This window comes from Sminthopsis crassicaudata, chromosome 6 (assembly GCF_048593235.1).
Source record: "Sminthopsis crassicaudata isolate SCR6 chromosome 6, ASM4859323v1, whole genome shotgun sequence".
Lineage (NCBI taxonomy): Eukaryota > Metazoa > Chordata > Mammalia > Dasyuromorphia > Dasyuridae > Sminthopsis > Sminthopsis crassicaudata.
In genome coordinates, this window is record NC_133622.1 from 105,022,966 (window position 1) to 105,048,127 (window position 25,162).

The 25,162-nt window shown below is 36.9% G+C and overlaps 1 long non-coding RNA gene across 2 annotated transcripts in view; it reads left to right on the plus strand.

Moving 5' to 3' along the window:
- LOC141546892 (uncharacterized) overlaps positions 1 to 25,162 on the plus strand; it is a 46,381-nt gene that overhangs the window by 17,714 nt on the left and 3,505 nt on the right. For both annotated transcript variants that reach the window (XR_012483457.1, XR_012483458.1), the window contains exon 2: positions 22,666 to 22,782. This is a non-coding gene — a long non-coding RNA (uncharacterized LOC141546892). The remainder of the gene's footprint in view (positions 1 to 22,665; positions 22,783 to 25,162) is intronic.

Genomic DNA, 25,162 nt, shown 5'->3' on the forward strand with positions numbered 1-25,162 from the left:
TAGAGCAAGTTTAGATCTATGGCTATTGCATGTGAGAATTGGAAAAGAACTAATCAAGAGCAGCTGATGATCAGACCAGCTTTCCTGCAGATGGGAAAGATAATCATCATGAACACTTTGTACAGGGGGAGATGGAAGAGATTTATATATGGTCTGTGTGACCATATATAAATAGTTTGACAAAACCAATTCAGTCCAACAATTTTTTAAATATATCTACTACAAGTTGGAAAACATCACAATTTCCTTTGTTAAGGATCTTAGTTAGAATTGGAATTAGGATTTAGGATTTTGTTAAGGATTTAATGGGAGGTTGGGGACTTATAGTCGCATAAGCAAATAAGATTGTGCTAAAGGTGAAGCAAAGAAACAGGTAAAAAGCGAGGAATGAGAGAAGCATGGGGCTCACTTTTAACTGCAAAGATGATTTTTAAAAAAGGATTCCTGAGAAAGTTGGTACCTGAGCTAAGTCTAGAAGGAAAAGAAGGGTTTCAGCAGGCAGATATAGAAGGAATATATTCTAAGAACGGAGTCCACTCAGACCTACAGAGGCTCCTGAAATTCTGCCCTGATAGCAGATCTGTCTGTTCTAGATTAACCAATAATTTGGAAGCATCTTGAGAGACTACAGTCATTTGAATTTGCTTCTAGAATAAAATGTTCTTAATAGAAAAAAGTTCATAAACTTTTTAAAGAAAAGACATTTTTGATATTATATTTCAACAGAATTGGTTTCTTTTGTAATCTCATGTACTTTATTTCAGAAGTTCTCAGTGCCCAAGGGGTCCATGACACAGACAAGATTAAAACTCCTGTACAATAGACAAGGTGGTCATACAAGTGCTGGATTTGGAGACAAGAAGCCCTGGTTTCAAATCCTGCCCTCTGCTACTTCTTAGCTGTGTGACAATGGGGCAAGTGGCTTAAACTCCTTTCTGAGCATCTGTTTTTTCATTTGTCAAATGAGGAGGTTGACTTCAGAGATCACTCCTAGCTCTAAAGCAAGACTCCTGTTCTTAATGCAGGGTCTCAGGCAAATCTGATCGAGTGTTGACACAGACTTCTAGTTGGCACGGACTGACCTGGCCCCTGCAGAGTGCTCAGCATTAGAAAGATAGCTGGGAGAGGTTTCTCTCTCAGCCCCCTGGAGTGACTGTGGCAGGTTTGAAGCACACAGCTGTCACCAGCCGTGGCTGATAAGCCTTCTCAGACATCAGATAGCTCTGAAATAACATTTTGATAAATTAAGTGTAAAACGAATCATGGACATGTGGAATACATTTTCCCCCCACTACCCTTACGATTCAGAATTTACGAGGAAAAGCATTTGGCCACGCTTGGCAAACCCAAGAAGTATTTGAAAAAGATGTTGAAGACCTGTGGGTGTGCAGACTCTCTCATAAATAGTGATCAGAAAGAAATCCCTCTAAGCATCCTGGGAGAGCTGGCCCAGGCCTTCTGGGAAGAAAGTTTCTGCCAGGTAGCTGGCTAAGGAACTGGACTCTCTCATTGACTTACCGGGTCCGAAGCCTAGGAAGATGCCCCTCATGTCCATGAGCTCATTGTCATAGCCATGCCAACCCCGTTGCCAGCCTTCCCGCTTCCCTGTGCTGTTTATCCAGAAGGGGAGTGCTTCTTTTTTCTGAGGATCAAAAAAGGAAACACATACTCATGTGACTAGAATCTCCTTGGGGACAAAAGCCTCAGAGATCAACCAACCCAACTTAGACTGGAGGCAAAAAGGGTTTCTTGCATATTTCTAGAGCAATCACCAGAAGCTAAGCTAGATAGTATAACAAGTAAGAAGACTGGATATACCAGGGCGGTATTATTATTGCTTAGTCAGCAAGCATTTATTAAGTGATTTCTATGTGCCATGCACTTCGCTAAGTGCTAACAATACATAGAAAGGCATAATACATTCCCCGAACTGAAGGAGCTATATATATATATATATATATATATATATATATATATATATATATATATATATATATATATATATATATAAAATATATTACATAATATATATATATACACATAATATATGATGTAATATTATAAATATGTAAATATTATAATATTTATATATAATTATTATATATATTGTAAATATAAATATATTAGTATAGATGGAAGGTGCTACAATAGTCCTGGAACTAGAATAAGGAGGACTTAACCTCCTGAATTCAAATTTGGCCTGAGACACTTAGTAGTAACTTAGCAAGCTACTTAACCCTATTTGCTTTAGTTTCCTCATCTGTCAAATGAGCTGAAGAAGGAAATGGCAAACTACTCCAATATATGGCGTTTCATTCAGACACAACTGAAATGACTAAACACCATATATGTATACATATGTATATTTACATATATATATAAACATATTATATATTATAAATGTAAGGCTTTCTTGTTGTTATAGGTGATACAGTTGGTAGAATTCTGGTTCCTCAAACACTTACTAGTTGTGAGACCTGGGCAAGTTACTTAATCCTATTTGCCTCAGTTTCCTCCTCTGTCAAATGAGCTGAAGAAGGAAATGGCAAACACTTCAGTGTCTTGGCCAAGAAAACCCCAAATGAGTTCACAAAGAATAAGAAATAACTGAAAAACAATTGTACAACATGGCTCCATGTTACCTCTAGGATCAAATATAGCCTCTATCTGGCATTAAAAACTTCATAGGTGCCAAAGAACCTTTCCAGTCTTATTCTACATTATTTTCCTTCACATACCCTGAGAACCAGCCAAAGCAGCCTTCTTGCTGTTTCTCATATATGACACTCATCTCCCATCCTTTGCTCAGGATATTCTCTCCCTTCCCATGTGGAATGTTCCTTTTCTAGCCAACTCCTAAATGTCCTGAGTTTCCTCAGCCTAGATACCACTTCCCTCCTGTTTCCTTATTCTCCCCAGTTGCTGGTGTCTCTCCCACTGCATTACTTTGCATTTATGTTGCATATAGTTGGATATTTTTGTATATCTTTCATAGATTGCAAGCACTTTATAGACAGGTAATTGTTTTGTTGTTTTGTCTGAATTCCCCAGTTTAGGAACATCTTACAGTGTCTGGGAAAATAGTATAATAGTATTTAGTCATTTTTTTTCAGCTATATCCCAATTTTTGTGACCCCATTTGGGGTTTTTTTTTATCAAAGATACCCCTAGGCTGGGGTTAAGTGGCTTGCCAAGGGTCACACAGCTAGAAAGTGTTAAGTGTCTGAGACCAGATTTGGACTCGCGTCCTCCTGAATTCAAGGCTGGTGCTCTATCCACTGCGCCACCTAGCTGCCCCCTAGCCCATTTTTCAAATGAGAAAGCCAAGACCTGGATAAATGGACTAAGTTGGCTAGAATCACATAATTAGCCAATATTAAGACTGGAATTAGAGCAGCCATATCTTGACTCCTAGGCCAGTGTTCCCTCTACAGCCCCATGACACCTTTTACTCCCTAGAGCCATAGGGGATATTCCTACTTCTTCCTCCACTTGATGGTTCTTGGTTCTTCATATGCTTAAAGTTGGATACCATGTCAGTTTCCTCTTCTTTAGGTTAACCATTACCAACCTCCTTCAAAAGGACTTTCTTATGATTGTTTCAAAACCTGCTCAATATGCTTTTTGCCTCCTTCTAATTACTAAGACTTATAGATGCTTAATTATTAGTGAACCAAATTTTGAATGTTCTAAAATTTTAAGGAACTTGGTACATTTATAACATTCCATGATGATAGTTTCAATTTCATCAATGTGAGAAACCAAAGTGATTAATAGATAAGCTTGGGGATAAGTTGGGGAGTGATGATCAACCATTTTTTGGTGCTCTCTATTACCTAATAATGCCCAATGCTACCATCAGCATCCTTCTCTAATTGACTCAATCAGTCAGTCAAAAAGTCACCTACTATGTGGAAGGCACTGTGATAGAGGTTAGGGATACAGTGGCAAAAATTAAACAGTCCTTGCTATCAAAGAGCTTACATTCTATTAGGACAACTATGTGTGTGTGAGAGAGAGAGGAAAGGTTAAAGAGAGAAAAGGAGGGAGGGAAGTGGGGAAGAAAGAAGGAGGGAGGAAAGAGCTCCCTCTTTGAGAGGGAAAGAAGGAAGAATGGAGGGAAGGAGAGAGAAGCAGAGAGGGTCAGCGATGGAGAGTGGGAGAGAGAGAGAGAGAGAGAGAAAATGAATTATATAATATAATATTATATATTACTTTTGGAGGCAGGATAATATCAATTGGGAATCAGCAAAGGTTCCCTATTAGAAGGTAACACTTGTGGTGTGTTTAAAACAAGAAGCAGAGCAGAGGATGGAAGAGGTATGTGGGAAAGGCAAATGAGAGAGTACAGAGACAGGTAACCTTAAGACAGACAGTGCTAGGCTGCATCTGAGCAAAGCTCCCATCATATCTTACATCTCTAACTCTGCTGCATGTTATCTGGGATGAGTGGAAGAGCCTAAGCCAATGGTGACATCCTCAAGTACTCTTCCTCCTCATAATCACCCTGCAAAAGGAGGAATTGCCAAACTCAGAGTTGCAAGGGACCCTCAAGGCCAACTAGTCCAATGTATATTTGGCAAAAATCCCTTTTATTCCTGCATGAGACTGAGAGAAATTATCAATGACTCAAAACTTGGGGGGATCCAGAGTCTCCCTTTCTTCTAAAATCCTAATTCAAAAATTCATCTTTTGAAGGACATAGTTGATGATGAGATTGGAGTATCTTCCATGGTGGTTACTTTGTTCTTTCAGACTTGGGTGGGGTATATATTCTTTGAATAGACAGGCCAATGCAAAGGGTGCTATGGGTATAGAGATTGAACTTTCTGTCCAAAGATGATGTGATATCACTCTCAGTTCCTCATCTTAAAATAGCCCAATTAACCAATCCGAGATGATTCCAAATACATAAGCTGAGTCTGCCAAGAGAAATGGCCAAATGACCATTCTTTTATTAATAATACGCTGGTCTTATTAATAAAATGACTAAATTGCCAAAAGATTATAATCTCAAAATTGTTGCAAGACTACAAAATGAAGAAGTTGTTATCAGTAATTTTTGAAATCCTTTCTAACTCTAAATTTGTGATACCAATTTCCTCCAAATGCTCAAATAGCATCTCCTGGAAAATCTAAAGTGAGGGGAAACCTAACATGACCAAGAATGACCCCCTAATGGTGCCACACTGTTCTATCCTGTATTGCTACCTCAATATCAGTTCAACTTGATTATCTTTCACTATATTCTCCCACTGAGTCTAGTCTAAGCCATCTCAGACCCCATTCCACCCTCTAGCAAGTAATGTTTTCAAGGAGCTGACAACCTAGTATGTACATCTAAGGCAAATCAGGAGTCATCCAGACAAAGGGATATGAAAAAATTGAGAAGAGAGAGACTGGTCCTTCATGACTGGTCCAGTCTATATGTATGGCAGCCTGTGCAGTATGAATTTGAAGTCAGGGAATCAGGGTTCAAATCCTGCCTCAGTTACTTCCTCTTTAATCTTGTTCCTTAACCCATCAGGGCCTCAGTTTTTCATTTATAAAATGAGAGAGTTCAACAAGGTATCCTCTAAAGTCCCTTCCAGTTCTCTTGCTAGAATTTTGTGGCAGTAGTATCAGCCACCGCCTTGGACAGCTGCATAATTCTCTCTGACAAATGAAAACCTGCTTCCTTTTCTGTAACTATTTTACTAATGGCACTCAGAGATGGGAGAAGAAACCAAATATTACAAGTCAATGCAAGGCTGGCAGATGGAGAATACAAAGATGGAGAAAACAAAGAAGTGATGGGGAGGGAGAAGGGAAGGAGGCTAGAACTGTGGGATTTCAAAAGTTGGCACCAACCAAATCACTATTAGCTGTCACTGACTCAGCTGTTTTTCTAATCATGTCAAAAGCAGGAAGCAATCATGGCTAACCATGCTCTTGCAAGACCAGAGAGATTCTACATTCAAAAGGGAGTTTAGCTATGGTGCAGATGTGAGCTCCGGCCCAACAAGGAGCTTCATCATATGGGAGGGCATGTCAGTTATGTAGCAATATGCAATATTCTTTTCCAATTTCTGGGCTTGTTTTGCAAACAGGAATGTGAGAGATTAATAGCTCTGGCACCAAGCAGTGCCCAGGGATATAGAAGAGAGAGTTCTCAATCCTTGGCAGTCAAGAACCATAAACACTAGAGACTTCAAAGAAAAGGTTTGAGCCAATAAGAAAAGACAGTGTAGTGTGTTCAGGATGTCTTTCTTGAGATTTTTAGCAGAAAAATAAAGCCTCAATGAGTCGGAGCTCAAGGCATCATTTCCCTTACTAGAAGCTAATAATGGAAATAAAACATTTATGGAAAAAAATAGTTGAGGTAATCAGGAAAAAATAGTAGAGTCTAAAAGGCAGATATAAATTAGCAGTGTCCATGAAGTAATTATCAATAGTGAGTCTGTGTGGGATTTCAGCTACATTAAAAACCACTGTTTAATGCATTTATATCTTTTAGAAAAACACCATGAGGTTTTTTCCCCTGCCTTCATTTCTTCTCACTCTTGTGCTTATAGAATTTCAAAAAGGAAGAGATCTTCAAATTATCAGATTCAACAACTTCAATTTGTAGATGAGGAAACTGAGGTTCAGTGATTCATCCAAAGTCACTTAGGTAGTAAGCATCAGAGATGGAATTTGAATTTTCTGACCCTATACTAGGCAGCACTCCTCAAAAAGTCTTGCTCAGGATTACAGAGTTTGTGAATGGCAGTTAAAATTTGAATCCATGTCCTTTGATACATCCACTTTGAACTGAAAGTAGCCTTTCAGGTCATCTAGACCAGCTCTCTCATTTTACAGATGAAGGAACTGACACAGAGTTATAAAAGGACTTGCCTTTTAAGATCACACAGCTACTAAGTATCTGAGTCCACCTGACTCTAACCTTAAGGTCTCATTCACTCTCCTCTGTCTACATGTAATTTAATTCTTTGGAGTTTTAGGATTTTATTAGTTTAAAGCACATGATTTTCTCTCTTCCTAATATGTAGAATATTCAGGAAATCACAGATGTTTTAAAAATGTTAAGAAACAATATGGAAATGTTTTGATTCTCTTTCTTTTTCTCTAATTCCAAATAGAATTTTTAAAATATTCACTTCCGATATCTTCAACATAGAGAAGAGCTAATCCAATTCCAATTGTTCAATGATGGACAGAATCAGCTACACCCAGAAAAGGAACACTGGGAAATGAGTGTAAACTGTGAGCATTTTTTTCTCCCCAGGTTATTTTTTACCTTCCGAATACAATTCAGGTTTTAAAAATTTGAATTCTAAATGTTCTTCTTCCCTCCCTCCTCTACCCTCTCCCTAATAGGTTATATATGTGTGATCATACAAAACAAATTTCCATATTAGTTATTAGACACATTCTTGTAAAGCACTGAATGATTTTTTCTTTCTCCTTAGCATATTATTGATACATTACCTCAATGATGAACCATCCTTCATCAGCAACTAACGTCAGAGGAGCCACAAATTTGCCTTCCTTGTAATGAAACCTGGTGGGGATTGTTTCTTTTTCATAAACCTTCATGTGTTCCACCAGCTTCAGTTTGTCAACTATCTGTCAAGGAAACCAAAGAATAATGTTTTAAATTGTCCCTAGTTGTTTTTTTCATGAATGGTTGACATCTTAAACTGGATGATGATCAAAAATAGCTAATAATGCAAAGGACAAAACAAAATTTGTAAAGTACCTAAGAAAATTGTTTCTGTGATTGGGTACAGAAGGCACAATTGAGAAGTAGTTGCTCCTTCAGTACCACTCAGTAATAGGGAGCCACTGAATCTTGAGTAGGGGAATGATATAGTTTAATCTGAACTTTAGCAAAATCACTTTGGTGGAGGATACAGTGGAGTGAGGGTAGACCTGAGACAGGCAGATAGATTATTTCTGGTCTAGATGTGAGCTGCTGAGGGCCTGTACCAGCATGGTAGCAGTGTCAAAAGAGATTGCAAAGGCAAAATCAGCAGGTCTTGACAACAGATTGGATATGGAGAGGTGAGAGGCACTAGATTGTGATCCTGAGGACTGGGAATTTGCTACAAGAAAGCAAGGAAGAAATTTGAGGAAATGGGAAGGGAATAATGAATTCTGTTTTTGATATATTTACTTTAATATATTGTCTAAACTTCCAGGTTGAGGTGTCTGTAAGGCAGTTGGAGATGCAAGATTGGAAATGAACACAGTTTGAGCCAAGATTTGAAAATCATCTGCATAAAGATAGTAATTAAATTCATGGGAACTGATAATGTCACTAAATAAAATAACTCCAGTTTAAATAGAAATTCCTCTATGGCTAAAATGGAAGTTTTCAGTATGCAGTTTCTGACTTTCCTAGGCACACAACATAAAATTCTGACTCATAAACTCTTGAACTTGTAACTTTTTATGGGTGGAACACAATGCTTTTTGGTAAAGGTGACTGACTTGGTTTTGGATCAAGATTTATGAATACTTTTGCTTCTATCATTTACTTTTCAAGGATGTCATTTTTTAAGGGTGTCAACTTTGCCCCAGCCAGACCATGTTTGGAGAATTGTGTTCACTGTTGAGCACTGAAGGGCCTTCAGAAGGGCACTTAAAAAGAAGAAAATCAGAATAATGAGGGCTGATAATAATAATAATAATAATAATAAGGAAGCTGAGAAACATTTATATGTAGTGCTTTGAGATTTGCAAAAAGTTTTACAAATTTCATCTCTTTTGATCCTCACAACCACCCTGACAGATAAATAGGAAATTGAAAGCAATTTGTCCAAGGTCACACAGCTAATACATGATTGACGCTGGATTTGAACCCTGGTCTTCCTAATTTATGTTCTCATGCTTAAAAAAGTTAAAGAGAAGACTATATCTCAGGGTCATCACCAAACTTTTTTTTGTCCTGCCCCTGAGTGCTAGGTGGACACTAAAATTCCTCCAATAACCTCCTTTACACAAAGCTTCTTTTAAACTTTGATAACTCCACAAATGGAATTTTGTAACTGAATGTGGGGATTTAATATCAGCAATTATGTGATTTATCTATTTTTACATAGCTATATATCTAGGGTCATATACCAAGGCAAGCTGTACAGCTTTTTACTATGCTCCTAACTTCCTTTCCTGTTATACCAAATTGTAAAACTAAAGCAGGAGCAGCTTGATTATTTTTCCCCCCTGGGGCTGTGGCTAAGTGACCTGCTGAGGATCACACAGCTAGGAATTGTTAAGTGTCTGAGACCAGATTTGAACTTGGGTCCTCCTGAATTCAGGGCTGGTGCTCTATCCACTGCGCCCCCTAGCTGCCCCATATACAAATTTCTCAGGTGAAAAGGTGTCACAAGTAAAAGAAATTTAAGAAGACCTGCTTTATACCACTGTCCATGAAACCCTAAAATGCCTTTCTTTAATTGGGGGCACCATTCCTCATTGCTGATATAAAATCACTCAGTCCTGTAAATGAAACCATTCTTTCTCATTATTTTTAAATAGTACTAACTAAAATAAGTGGATTAATAAGAGAAGCAAAATTGTAGATAGTCTAGCCCACAGAATCATAGGATCAAAATTCAAAGAGATGTCAGAGATTATTTGGTTATATCCGTTCCTCAATATCCTGGTTAAGTGGTCAAAGGAACTACTTGAAGACCTCCCTCACCTCAACATCATCTCCCCAAGCAGCCCACTCTGGATACCATGAATTATAAAGTTTTTCTTCATATTAAATCAAAATTTGCTTCCTTCCAACTTCCATTTATTATGTCTAATTCTATTCTCTCTGGTTCTAAACCAAATAAGTCTAATCTGTCTTTTAACCTACTTTCACCTAATTTAAAGTAGTTTTCATGCTCCTCTTTCACCTTGTCCTTTTCTTCTTTAGTAGTTTCCTATAGTAACACACACACACACACACACACACACACACACACACACACACACACACACACACAAAATGGGCTGGTTTGACTATTGTACATCAATAGAGCAAGAAACTAACTTAAATGACTCCTGTTCCTTATACAGATACCAATTCAGTTTCAAAGGCTAATCCTTGGGACATAATCCACATGCCTCCCTCTTTGCTTTCAGAAATGGAAGTTAACTAGTATAAAAAACAATCCCTCTGCAACCCCTCCCACTAACCACCAGATATTTCTTGCCTCTGTATGTTTCCCAGGAACTGGCCAAAGGCTCACTATAGGACCCAGCTCCTTCATTTGCAGCACATCACTCATGTTGATGTGTTCCGTCAGCTCAATCACTTTGTCCATCCAGAAAATATCAGTCATTCCATGATCAGAGAAGAAAATGACATTTAGGTTATCTTGGAGTCCCTTATCCTGTTGAGTTGATGGAGACAATAGTTATAATCAGAAAGAGTTTCTCCCTCCTTGAAATCCTGTAAGATTTTTTTGAACAGCAAATTAAAAGAGAAAGGAAAATCTGCCTTTAATGGTCTATTGATTTAGAGGAGACAAAAATTAGTTTCTCCTAAAAGCTTTTCCAAACTCCAAATTCTGGGGTATTACTAATCTATGTCATTCATTTTCTCTTAAAAAAACAAGGTCACCTGGTGATTCACAGATAAAAGTCATTCATGGTAGCATTCTGAAATGGAAGCACATATCTGAGGCCAATTACAAGTGATTCTCAAAGTGTCCAAGGACCCTCAAGAGGTTCCTGGGGTGCTTTTAGGAACTCTAAAAGGTCAAAATTATTTTCATAAAAATACGAAGGCATCTTAATTTCTAAAATGGCAAATATCAACAGATATCCCATATAAAATCTTTTTGGGGTCCTCAATAATGTTTGAGCATAAAATTAAAATAACTAATATAGAAATGTTTTATATGGCTACACATGTACAACTTATATAAAATTGCTTGCCTTCTCAATGAGGAGGGAGTGGTGGGAGGAAAAAAAAAGGAGAAAATTTGGAACATTTTTTTAAAATTTCTTGAAGATTTGTACATGCACTTGGAAAAATACTTAGGAATAAAAAAAAATTAAAATTAAAAATAAAGTCTGCATGTGGTATACTAAAAAAAATAGTATAAAATGATCTTTAGGCCAAAAAGTTTTAGATGCTTTTCCCTATCCTCCTTAATGTGCCTTAAAGAATGCCTTCCCTCTATCTCCTCACTTATCCTATATAATATACATATACATATTTTAATGTATGTATCTAGATATATGTATATATATACCCCTTCTTTTTATCCCCACTACTTAGCACTATGCATGGCACATAGGAGCTATTTAATAAATGTTCATTGACTGACTGATTTCAACAATTTTGATGGAATTTGGAACCAGATCTCTCAGTGAAGTCTTAAAACAAGGCAGCTCAAACTCACATCAATATCATGGCCATGACTAGATATCAATAGCCTTGAGGCCCAGTTGAGGAATAGCATGCAACCCACCAACATGCACATGATGGCTTTTGTTGCTTTTACAATAGTAAGGAGGGCCTGTCTTGAAGAAATGGGATAGTCAAGAAGACCAAAAAAAAAAAAAAAAAAAAAAAAAAAAAGAATAAGGACAGCAGACACATTTTTCAATTGTTTTAGGTTACCTGTATCGACTTGAGCATATGTTGTAGGACGGTATCCACAGCTCTAAGGGCATTTTTCCTCTGAGTTGATGAAGGACCATGATGATGCCCTTCTGAATCAAGGCTTTCATAATAGATTGCAGCCAGATCTGTTTTGCCAGTCCTAGAGTTGCAATAGAAAAAGAAAGATGAAGCTTTAATGTATTTAATTATTTTCTTCATTTATTTCTTCAGTGTGAACTAGTACTTTAAATTTCCATTGAAGATGTTGGATGTTCTATTTTTGTATATAGAGCATTCTGGGTTCTCACTGGCTAAGTCAATGGACTTTTTGCCAAACTGGACATTTTTAGATATGGACTTAATGTCAAACTTTATTGATAAGATGTAGCTTTTAGGATAAATATAGCAGTAATCCTGGAATACTGTAGTATAGTCCTATACTACCAGTCTGCAACCCTAGTCAACATTATCACAGAAGAATTACCAAGATAGCTAAGTTTGCAAAGGTTTAGCACCCAATGGAGGGTCACAGCAAATTATGAAGCTATCTCTTGAGGTAGCAATAGTTGAGATATGCATCTGAGGAGAAAGAATGTTATTTAAAGTAAACACCACTAAAATATATTCTGTAGGATAAGGTTAAAAATGATAACTTCAATCATGATTAAATATACCACCCACCTCCAGAGAGAGAGGTGATAGAGTCAAGAGTACAGATTAAAACAATTTTTCTCTTTTTGGACATAGCCAATTTATTTTGCCTGACCACACATTTTTAGAAGGTTTTGGGCTTTTTGTTTTCCTAATGGAATATCAAGGAGAAAGTGGGAGGGAATGAATCTCTGAAAATAAAATAAAACTGAATTTCAGGTTGTGGTAATTGAATTAAAATCTGACTTTTATTAGCTTTATGATCCTGGGCAAATCATTTAACTTCTAGCTGCCTCAGTTTCCTCATCTGTGAAATGGGCATGCCTCCCAGGATGTTGTTGAGAATCAAATGAAATAATATTGGTAAAGTGGTTAGCAAAGTGTTGGCATTTAATAGGTACTTAATAAATACTTATTCTCTACCCTCCCCTCAACTCAAAAGTCCCTCCTCTTTATCCAGTCCACTACTACTATTGCATCCCAGATGATCTCATTTGTGGCCATATGGTTGATATGGTCAGAGGTCTCAAGAAGTCACTAACTTCATCTTTCTTGCTGGTTCTGCTTGGTACCTTGTTCTCAGTTTTAATAGACCCTCCCCACTAAACGGCTTATAATTACTCCATCAGCTGGTAAATGTGTCCTCTATCTAGTGACCCACGTTCTGGCAATGAAAGTTTTTAAATTTATCCAGTCCATCTAGATGATGGACACATGGTCTGGTACCCGTACCAGCATCTGAAGGCCTTCAATCTTGGTAGAATCTGTTAGAGCTTTTGCTCCACCATCAAAGTTCCAGGGTCATACTTCCATGTTACCAAAAGGCCTCAGAGAAAGACTTTAGTGAATGATCTTGAAAAGCACTTTTAGTGTAATGCTTGGCTTCCCCTAAGAAACTTGGAACCTTACTTCACCAGGTATAGTGGTGAACCTCTGGGTTCAGTATTTCAGAGTTGGTTACACACCTGTCAGATTGGCTAAGATGACAGGAACAAATAATGATGAATGTTGGAGGGGATGTGGGAAAACTGAGACACTAATACATTCTTGGTGGAGTTGTGAAAGAATCCAACCATTCTGGAGAGCAATCTGGAATTATGCCCAAAAAGTTATCAAAATGTGCATACCCTTTGACCCAGCCATACTACTACTGGGCTTATATCCCAAGGATATAAAGGGAAAGGGACCTGTGTGTGCCAAAATGTTTGTGGCAGCCCTTTTCATAGTGGCTAGAAGCTGGAAGATGAATGGATGTCCATCAATTGGAGAAAGGTTGGGTAAATTATGGTATATGAATGTTATGGAATATTATTGTTCTGTAAGAAATGACCAACAGGAGGAATACAGAGAGGTTTGGAGAGACATCAACTGATGCTAAGTGAAACGAGCAGAACCAGAAGATCATTATACACTTCAACAATGATACTGTATGAGGATGTATTCTGATGGAAGTGGTTATCTTCAACATAGAGAAGAGCTAATCCAATTCCAATTGATTAATGATGGACAGAATCAGCTCCATCCAGAAAAGGAACACTGGGAAATGAGTGTAAACTGTTATTTTTACCTTCTGAATCCAATTCTTCCTGTGCAACAAGAAATTCGGTTCTACACACATATATTGTATCTAGAATATACTGTAATATAATTAACATGTATAAGACTGCCTGCCATCTGGGGGAGGGGGTTGGGGGAGGAAGGGAAAAAATCTGAATAGAAGTAAGTGCAAGGGATAATGTTGTAAAAAATTACCCATGCATATGTACTGTCAAAAAAAAAAGTTATAATTATAAAATTAAATAAAAATTAAATTTAAAATAATAAAAAAAAGTATTTCAGAGTTGGTTTATCTTCACAATCTGAGACTAGGAACCTCTTGTTCTCACTTTGATTCTGTGACAGTATTCTAATAATTTCCCAATAACCATGGCAGGGTTAGAAGAGGCAATTGTAGGCATAGGAAGAGAATTAACTGTTCGGGATCCCTGCTTTACATTCTTTCCTATAATATGAGTAAATTCAAGCACCTATCATCCTTATCTTTCTCCCAATCCTCCCCCTTGTCTATATAATCTTATGTGAATTTGCAAAGACCATCCTGATCTGACCATTTGTCCACATTTATTTACAGGAATAACCTCCTGATTTCCCTGGCTTCCTTCAAGTGAATCAGTCCATCGAGCAATTAATAAATTTTAGGCACCTACTATGTGCCAGACACTCTTCTAATTACTGGAGATACAAAGAGGCAAAAGACAGTTCCTTCCCTATAGTAATAATATATAATAGATATATATTATAATTATATATATTATATATATATAATATTTATATATTACATTAATATATAAATATTATATATATATTATATAGGGAGAAGTGACAATAAGCAAACAAAATATACAGAACAAACAATATAAAGAATAAAGAGGAAATAACTAAGAGAGAAGGCATTAGAATTGAGATGAGAAAGATGTCTCATTTAAAGTCTTTCCCAATCCTTTTCCTTGAAGAAATTTTTTTGCCTTTTTTCCTATTACAAGCATTTAGCACAGTGCAGAGCATATGATAGGTGCTTGTAAATGCTTGTTGACCTCAAGGGTTCACTGCCTTCTCCAAGACAACTCTATGGCTATACAAGTTTTCCAATCTTATACTGAGCTTGTTTCATTTGATGGTGAAAATAAAGTGTAGCTTAGAATTGGGGGCACTTACTTGAAAGAGTCAAGAGCATTACTGATTGCATTGGCGAATTCCATATCCGTTGGGACAGTTTTATATGCTAGACAGTAAGAAGGTCTGAAACCCAGGATTTCAATCTCACAGCCTAAGAAGGGAAAAAAATAATGCATGATTACTTTCTTTAACTCTGTATGAGTCAGCTGGATGAGCAAGGGCTGTGACTATCTTAAAATTAAAACCAAAATTAAAATTAAATTAAATTTAAAATTAATTAAATTTAATTAAAATTAAAATTTAAAATTAATTAAATTTAATTAAAATTAAATTAAATTTAAAAATTTAGTTAAAATTAATTAAAATTTTAATTAAAATTAAAATCTAACTTCACAATAATTGTGTGTCCCTTTGGCAATTAAATCACAACAAAACCAGGAAGCAGCAGGGTATTATAAATTGCAGTCATACAAAAAATATTTCCATTTTTGTCATGTTGTAAAAGAAAACAGACCAAAAACAAGAAAAATAAATAAAAGTAAAAACCTATTCTTTGATTTACATTCACATGACTTTTTTCCTTTGGGCATGGATGGCATTTTTCATCATAAATACTTCAGAATTTTTTTGGATCATCGAATTTCTGAGAATAGCTAAGTCATTCACAGTTGATCATGTATATTGTTGTCACTATGTACAATGTTCTAGTTCTACTCATTTGATTTTGCATCAGCCCATACAAGCCTTTGCAAGTTTTTCCTGAGACATTTCTGTTTATCATGATAGTATTCCATCAAAATTATATTCCATGAAGGAAGGAATTTATGACCAAAGAAGAATTTGAACTCATTACTGAACTCCAAATAGATAATTAGTATGATAGTATATTATAATATTATAATAGATATATTAAATTTAAAAGTTTTTGTAAAAACAAATGCAGACAAGATTAGAAGGAAAACAGTAAATTGGTTAAACATTTTTTATATTTAAGGGTTCTGATAAAGACCACATTTCTAATATATAGAGAATATATATAGAGAACTGACTAAAATTTATAAGAATTCAAGCCATTCTCCAATTGATAAATGGTGCTCTAAATCAGAGAAATGCAAATTATGACAATTCTGAGATACTACTACACACCTCTCAAACTGGTTAAGATGACAGGAATGTTAGAGGGGATATGGGAAAACTGACACTGATACATTGTTAGTGGAATTGTGAATGGATCCAGCCATTCTGGAGAGCAATTTGGAACAACTATGATCAAAAAGTTATTTTGACACAGCAATGTTTCTACTGGGCTTATATCCTAAAGAAATCATAAAGGAGGGAAAGGGACCCACATATGCAAAAATGCTTGTGGCACTCCTCTTTGTAATGGTCAGTGAATGGATGTCCATCATTTGGACAATGAATGAATATAGTATGATTTTAGAGAGGCCCAGAGAGAGTGAACTGATGTGAAACGAGCAGAACAAGGAGATCATTGTATATGGCAACAACAAGATTATAGATTATCAATTCAATTCTGATGCTTGGGACTCTTTCCAACAAGGACATGATTGAGGTCAGTTCCAATGATCTTGTGATGAAAAGAACCATCTACATCCAGAGAGAGGACTGTAGGAACTGAGTGTGGATCACAACAAAGCAGTCTCACTTTCTCTGTTGTTTGCTTACATTTTGTTTTCTCATTTTTTTTCTTTTGATTTGATTTTTCTTGTGCAGCAAGATATTTATACAATTATGTATGCATATATTGGATTTGACATATATTTTACCATCTTTAATATATATTGGACTACTTGCCTTCGAGGGGAGGTGATGGGTGGTTAGGAGGGGAAAATTTGAAACAAGGTTTTGCGAGGGTTAATGTTGAAAAATTATCCATGCATATGCTTTGAAAATAAAAAGAACCACCATTAAAAGAGCTGCTACAGCATGAATACAGAGAGGCTTGGAGAGACTTACATCAACTGATGCTGAGTGAAATGAGCAGAACTAGGAGATCAGTATACACTTCAACAATAATACTGTATGAAGATATATTCTGATGGAAGTGGATATCTTCAACATAGAGAAGAGCTAATTCAGTTCCAATTGATCAATGATGATGGACAGAATCAGCTACACCCAAGAACACTGGCAAATGAGTGTAAACTGTTAGTTTTGTTTTACTCCCCAGATTATTTTTACCTTCGGAATATAATTCTTCCTTTGCAACAACAACAAAATTCAGTTCTGCACATATATATTGTACCTAGGATATACTATAACATATTTAATATGTATGGGAATGCCTGCCATCTAGGGGAGGGGGTGGAGGGAAGGAGGGGAAAAATTTGGACCAGAAGGGAGTACAAGGGATAATGTTGTAAAAAAAAAAAAAAAAAAAATTACCTATGCATTATTAAAAAAAAAAAAAAAAAAGTTATAATTCCAACAGAAAAAAAAGCTGCTATAAATATTTTTTATATATATAGCTCCTTCTATTTTTTTTTTATATTTTTTGGGATACAAACACTGGGTTTAATCTCTATCAGTAGGTGGTTGTTGGATTCTTTCCATTTCTATTTTTCTCTCTGGTTCTAAAATACTGGAGCAGTTTTCCTTGATAATTTCTTGAAATATGTTCAACTTCCTTATAACTTTCATATAGTCCAAAAAAGAAGTACATTACCATTTGGTTTATTCTGTTTTTTATGATTTTCTTGCATTATTATCAATTCTTTTCTCAATTTTTCCTCTAACTTTATTGATTTTTAAAAATTCTTCTGCATTCTTTTTGGGGAGGAGACCAATTCATATTTTTCTTTGAAGCCTTGAATATAGCAGTCAAAACATTGTTGCCTTCTTCTGAGTTTATATTTTGATCTTCCCTGTCACCATAGTAACTTTGCTATGGTCAGGATTTTTGTTTATTTGTGTTTTTTGCTCATTTTTCCATTTCTTAACTTTTAATTTATTAAAGTTAATTTATTAAAGTTATTCTTCTCCTGGGGTGGAGGGAACACTGTCCCAAGTTTCAAATTTTTTGTGCAGCTTTTTTCAGAGCTAATTTTAGGAGTTGGTAATCTTCCAAGATGATATGATCTAAGCTTGTGCTCTGGACACCCTGTTTGCAACCCTGGGACTTCACACTAATATAATTGCAAGCTCTGAGACCCAAAATCTGCTCATTGGCAATGCAACAGAATCCTACTACTATTGTTATCTCCTGACTAGTTGTTCATTGCCTTTCTATGTAAAGCCAAAAGAGCACTGGAGGCCATCGCTGCTTTGGCTGATTCAATCACTTTCAAGGCTTGTTGCTGGTTTGCCAGGATATGACCACATTGGAGTAGTCTGCACAGGATCCTAATATGATAGACCTTTCCAATTTTCTAAGTTGTTTTGAGATGGAAAATTGTCTCAACCTGCCCTTTGTGAACTAAAAGTAGAAGTCCTATCTTCTGTCTCCCCATATAGAAATCTCTTCGCTGCATCTAGACCATCTAGAGGTCATCTAAAACAATCTATTTTGCATATAGGAAAACTGAGGTCTGGGAATGTTGAGCAGTTTTCCCATATACTATCCACCATATCATTCATCTGTCTTGGAGTATGCTGATCATACCATTACTTGGTCTTCCTGTAGGACTTTTGACTTTTGAAGTTCTACTTTCACAATCTATGCATTGGCCAAAAATGGATCTGGTCATTTGGTGGGACAGGAGGATTTTAAGACACTAACCTGGCCAGTGATACATAGATACCTTTCTTCTTGCCTTGGTCATGGTGATCCACAATGGCTCTGATCCATTCCACCAAAGAGGCAGCAGGCTGTCCTCGGTGATCCCAATGTCAAATGATTTCTTTGTATTAGAATCCCACATGAAGTTCCCAATCATCTGATGGACCTCACAATGGCGACCTGTGTTTTAAAAATACATAGGACCATTAGCTTCTCATTCATTCAGAACTGGAAAGGTCAACTTTTTTTTATCTATTTAGTGCTCTGTCTAATCCTTCCCTTCCTGAAGTACACCATCTAAAAACAAAATAATCAGCTTTAATACAGTTAGTAAAGTTTGAGTCACTGAATGTGGAACACAGACCAGATACAAGGCTATTTTAAGTACAACAGGGAACAGAATATCAAAAAACTCACCTCTGAACAAAGACTGAGGTCTGAATATGAAACGATTTGAACAATTAAATTGTTGGAGAGTTTTATCATTTCCCAATCCTTTCCCATCCCCCTACTGTCACTTCCACCCCACATGGCCTCTAAGACCTTATCAAATCTGTTCTTTCTTCCTCAGAGGAGCTATCTTTTGGGGAACTTATGATGTGAGAATCTTATGATAGTTTGAGCTGTTGGATGAAAAGGAATAGCTTTTAAAAACTAAGCAAAAGAAACTAATCAGGAAGATGGAGTCCAATACCAAAGTGAATGTTGGCTCTACAGGGCCTCAGTCAGATCCTATAGTGAATATAGGTATCCACCAACAAAGCACATGGACTTTATTAAGACATTCCACTTAAATGCTTAATTTTTAATTTTAATCTTTCAAGGAAGAATAACACTAACATTGGCAAGGCCCTCAAACACAGCTTCCGTTTTGGGCAGTCATTTGGCACCAGGCTCTAATTCTTGTGCTATGTTTTTTTTTTTCTTTCTCTTCATTTATTTTCTTTTTTAAAAAGGGGGATGGGAGGGAAAAGAAATAACAATCTAGGCAAATGTACCATAAAAAAACTATCCTACTTGATCTAATTCATTTCGGCCATTCTGAAATCATCTTCTGAAGCTATGGTCTACAGCAGACAGAATGCTGTACTTAGAGGTCAGAGCCCTATGTTTGAATCCTACTCCTACATCTAGTGCCTGTGTGACCTTGGCATTAACCTTTATGAAAATCCTTTTCTTCATCTACAGAACAAAGTAGTTAAGATAGAGAAGTCTATAAGGTTCCTTTCAATTCTACCAATAATATAAAAACACTGCCCTGGGCTTGCAATCAGACTTCAGGACATCCTCAGATAGTTGCTAGTTATGTGACTGCAGACAAACATCTCTTGAACCTCTATTTGCTCATCTATATAATGGGGACATTGATAATTGCACAGTAAACCCACTCACCATATATTAGGTGTGTGGAAAGTGCTTTGGAAAACTTTACAATTACATGATTCTTCATTCCTTCAGGACACAGTTCTACTCTGCTGCTATTCTGGAATAAACTAAAGTTCAAGAATTAAGAGGTGAGTGAGAGACAGAGAAACAGAGACAGAGAGATAGAGACACAGAGAGAGACAGAAACAGTTATGGCCTCAGATACTTTACAACCATGTAACCCTGAGCAAGTCACTTAACCCTGTTGCCTCAGTTTCATCATCTGTAAAATGAGTTGGAGAAGGAAATGACGAGTCATTCCAGTATCTTTGCCCCAAATGGGGTCATGAAAAGTTGGATGAATTGGAAGTGACTGAAATGACTCAGCAACAATTGCCTGACTCCCAAAGCCAACAACACTGTGCTGCGATCCAACTATCTGTCTTGGTTTTGACCCATTCACCTGGACCTGAAGGAACTAAATTGCAAAAGGGGATAGGAGAGTTGGGGCAATATAGCATAGACCATTTATTTATTTATTTATGCCATTTATCAAGTTAGTGTCAAAGTGATCTAGATATAAAGATATAGTGTCAAAATGATCTAGATATAAAGAGATATAAGAAAACTCGAAGAATGTGGAACATATTGCTTATTATGGAACACATTATGAATAAGTAAGAGATAGTGAACAGAATCTGGTGGAACATGAATAAATTACATACAAAGGCTTTGTATAAATAAGACAAATGTAGCCAAGCTCAGAAGGAAATCTGAAAATTTTGGGGGAAATTTATAGATTTATAAATAAATATATAAATATATATGTATAAATTTTGTAAAATCTGTAATAAAAATTATTCTCCAATTGATAAGCAAAAATGTCCCCATTTTACAGATGAGCAAATGGAGGCTCAAGTATTTATTTGCAGTCATACAGGAGCTAGTATCTGAGGCAGCCTAAAGTCTGACTCCAAGGCCAGGGTAGTGTACTTACTATTATACAAATAGCAATATTGGTAGAATCATGGGTTTATAGAAGATTTCAAATTGAAAAGGATCTTTTACAAATATTTTGATCCATTTATGCTAGCTTTCTTGATACATCATATCTTTTAATTAGCTGTTCCATATGGGAAGAATGCTCTCCCCTCCTTCTGGCTTCCTTGGTTCTCAACTCAATCCAGCCTTCTGTAAGAAGTCTTCCCTCTCCTCCCATACCTAATCATTGCTAGTGCCTTCCCTCTGAGATTATCTCCAACTTGTCCTGTATATATCTTGTATGAACATGTGTTCACATGCCATCTGCTCACTATAAGGGGAATGAGGTCTTTGAGGGAAGGGCCTGTTTTGTCTTTCTAGTATCATGATGCCTGACACATTAACAAATATTTGTTGAATTGTCTTATGAGAAATTACAAATCCAAGGATCATACCTTCTAAAAGGGTAAGGGGGTTTCCTAGTGCATTGTGCTCCTAAGAGCTACATGAGATAAAACTACATGAGATAACTACATCCTAATGACGTGGGTTAAGATTCCTTTCTGATTTCCAACCCCCATGGTTGACCAAATCCTGGTCAAAAGAACCCCCATGAATTCCAATGGGAGATATCTGGGCTCTACCAGCCCCCATGGAATTTGAGCTAACTGGGGCTGTCCCAGCCCCTATTCTAATGATCTGCTCAGGTTTCCCAACCCCCGCCCCAAGCACAAATCGCTTCCTCCTTATCTATTCAAATCCTATTCAAATTCTAGCCTTGGCTGAAGCTCAAGCCAGAGGCCAACCTGGGACTCCATTCAAGAGCCCTTTTCAGGGGAAAGCTGGAGCCCATTCTTTGTAGGAGCCCCAAACATGGCTACACTGCCCATATGAAGGGTTTCTGCCCACCAGGTGCCAGCCCTGGCACTGGTGTCTCTCTACCTTCCAAACCCCACAATAAACCTTTTATTTATTTTGGTTTTCGGGTCTGTAAATTCCTTTACGCTACTACTAGACTTCATTTAACTCTTCATCCTTGCGCTGAATCCAAAGGGGTTGTAGGGGAGCTCTATTTGATTTCCTGTACCCCTAACCTGCCACTAGACCTCAGTTAAACCTAATTTCATTTAGATATTCCTTATCTAGTTCTTATCACTAAGATTGTACAAGATAATATTTGTAAAGATCTTTGCAAACCTTAAAACCTTATATTATTAGCTATTAGTTGGGGGAACCTAACCATGAAAATATTAGATTTTCTTGGATCAGCTCCAGCTAGAAGCAACAAGACAGAAAAAATAACCCTCTTGAAGTAAGACAAATTGAATCAAAGTCTAAAAGTTCTGAAGGGTCTTGGTACAAAGGCTTTAGAGATAATATACGCAAATTAACTCTTCAATACCAGTGATGATGATGGTGGTGATAAGACAATGGCATTCCTTAATTCTTGGAGTAGCCTACCATAATGAAAAGAGCTCCAAACTTCCCTATTTCTTTGGAGAGCACCATACTCTTCATAGTCATCTCTCAGGTCCACAATACAAAGACTTACTCAGTAATTCTCACTCTTTCATTCCATCAGTTCCAATGAGTTGCTCAGTCAGGTTGGTTGCATAGCCATAATATCCTTCACATTCATTCTAGTTTTCTTCTTTTCCTACAGACAATACCTTTGTTCAAGCCCTGAACACCACTCATCCTGACAATCCCAGCAGCCTCCTAAATGGACTCCAGATTCCTTGCTCTGCTTTCTCTAATTCATCCTCACAGAGAGCAAAAGGTCAGTGGCAGAGCCAGAGCAGACACTCCTGACTTCCAGTCCAATGGTTTTCCTAATTTACTGTCCTCGTTACTAAAAAACAAAACAAAACAGAGTTCTTAAGTAGCTGACCAAAATATCCAGTTTTCCTCTAACTTCTTAAACCAGAAGTCTACTCACATCACTCCTCAGCTCAATGACTTTCATTATATAATCTCTATTCTTCAAAATGTAACTTCAGCCTACCTTTCTTTCTCCTCAGGCTTACTTCACACTACTTCAATTATACATGAATCTTTTGACTGAGGTCAGGAAGCCACCCACAAAAAACATGGTAGAATAATGTAACCATTGAGAGTTAAGCCATATTATGAACCTAGGTGAATCATTGTCTCCTTGCCAACCCTCAGGTAAGTGGTGATGAAGGCAAAATTTGTCCTTCATACCCATGGGTGTTTCTCACCAGCACATTCCTGCTCCTATCCTTATCTCCTTTAGAAACAGAAAATGTCAGATCTGGAAGAACTCTGACAAATCATTTAGTATAGATGATTGTGAGGCTAGAGAAATGGAAAGACTTGACCAAGGTCATAGAGCTACTCAGTGGTAAAAAATGATGGGTCACATTTACAAAGCTTTTTAAGCTTTAAGGCTTTCAAAGCCATTATCTCATTGATTTCTTACAAAACATCAGGAAGGAAGGTCCTGCCATTATTCGATAAAGTTTTATAGATGAGAGGCTCAATAAGATTGAGTGATTGACCAAGAATCAAATAAGATGTATTTGAGGCAAGACTTGAAATCAGATGTTCCTTGCCTTGGAGCCCAGTACTACTTTCTGTTGACCTACCAGTGGGCCATACTGTTTATTATGGGTTTTCTTGGCAAAGACCCTGTAGTGGTTTGTCATTTCCTTCTCCAGAGGATTAAGGCAAATAGTGGTGAAGTGATTTGCTCAAGATCACAAAACTGGCAAGTATCTGAGGCCTGTTTTGAACTCAGATCTTCCTGACTCTGGACCTAATGTTTTATATACTAAGGCAGGGTTTCTAGAACTACGGTTGCCGCCAGGGCATATATGCGGCCCGCTGAGTTATGGCAAATGGGCTGAGGGGCAGAGATAGAGTGTGAGTTTTTGTGAGTTTTGTCCAGCCTTCCCACAGTCTGAGGGAGGGTGAACTGGCCCCTATTTAAAAAGTTTGAGGCCCACTGTACTAAGGTATCTGAGCTGACTGATTTCAGAAAAGTTTGGTAAGACTTATATGAACTGATGCTGAATAAAGTGATCAGAACCAAAAGATCATTGTACACAACAACAGATTATGTGATGATCTACTGTGGACTCTTTTCAACAATGCAGTAATTCAAGCCACTTCCAATAGACTTGAGAAGTCTATTCACATCCAGAGAACTATGGATACAGAATGTGAATCAAAACATATTTTCAATTTTTTCTTTTGGTTTTTCCCCTTTTGGTCTGATTTTTCTTACATAAAATAACTAGGAAATGTTTAAAAGGAGTGAGAGGAGGTGAGAAATGGAGGGAGAAATATTTGGAACACACCAAGTCTTACAAAAATGAAAGAAAACTAACTTTACATGTATTTGGAAAAAATGAAATACTATTGAGGAAAAAGATTGACTGACCTAACTATCCCCACAAGACAGGAGGAGAGGGCAGACTCTACTAAATTAAAAAAGCCATAGTCTAGACTATGAGATGCCACAAAGGTGGTCAGTCCATTGAATTAGCACTTTGATATGTATATGCAGGATAAACATTACAGATGGGTGATAAATTGACCCCAGAATTAAATAGAAGAGGGTGGGATGGATTAATTTTGGAAATTTTAATTAATCTAAACTGTTCCAAGACACAGAAACTCATCTTTCAATGGAAGTATTTGCCTAGAGACTTCATTTTCCATAAACTAGAAAGATGAGTATGAGGATCAGGAAAAGGAAAGGCATACAAAAAGATACTTGGAGATATTAGTAGATATGTTTCACTCCTTTAACTCTGAAAATCCTCAGGCTTACAAAGGTTAGAGTTACCATTTTCTTTCATTTGTGGCATTGTTTCTTAAAAAAAAAATTATGGAATTTGGGGTTGGAAGGTTTAGATGACTTCATCTCCTAGGATCATTCACATGACATATACAGAATAGATGTCTTACTCATTAGAATGTAAATTCCTGAGGTAAGGGGCCATTTTTTAGCCTTTTTTAGAATCCTCAAGGTTAGCACAGTGCTTTAGCATAGTTAGAGCTCTATCTCAATGGTTTTTCTTGCAGGTTAAGCAATTTATAATGCCCACAAGATAGCAGTCAAACAATAATTGCATCCAAGCCAAAGCTGGTCCTTGGAAAACAATTCATTTCTAGGTTCCTACCTTAGATCT